The following is a 636-nucleotide window of genomic DNA, read 5'->3' on the forward strand; positions in this document are numbered from 1 at the left end:
CATCATCAGCGAAGAGAATGCAATTACTCTTAATATGATCACAGAGGTCATTTATGTAGAGTATGAAGAGAGTTGGTCCTAGAACACTGCCTTGGGGACACCACTATTGACAGGTACTGAATTTGATAGGACGCTCCCAATTTTGACCATTTGTTGTCTGTTTGACAGGAATGCTTCTATCCAGTTATTCAGTTGTCCAGAGATACCATAGGATTTTATTTTTAGAAGTAGTTTGTCGTGTACCACTGAATCAAAGGCTTTACAGAAGTCTATATAGATTAGATTGCGCCTATTGCTTTGCCCTGGTCGAGTTGTGTCGTCCATATGTTTTTGCAGTGTAAGAGTTGCAGATTACAGGATAGTTTTTTTCTGAAACCAAATTGTTTATTGGAGAGTAGGTTGTTTGACTCTAAGTGGAGGATGATGGATTGGTTAATAATTGATTCCATGACTTTACAGGTGACGCAGCATAAGGAGATTGGCCTGTAATTTTCAACTAGGCTTGGGTCTCCCTTTTTGAAGATGGGGATGACTGTGGCTTGTGACCATAGGTTAGGCAAGGAGCTGGTCCTGAAAGATTTTTCAAAGATTATGCTTAGAGGTTTGGCTATGGCAGTGGATAGCTTTTTTAAGAAG

Source organism: Notechis scutatus, chromosome 5 (genome assembly GCF_049901735.1).
Source record: "Notechis scutatus isolate UNSWTSFEM ecotype Mainland chromosome 5, rNotScu1.2, whole genome shotgun sequence".
NCBI classification, from domain to species: domain Eukaryota; kingdom Metazoa; phylum Chordata; class Lepidosauria; order Squamata; family Elapidae; genus Notechis; species Notechis scutatus.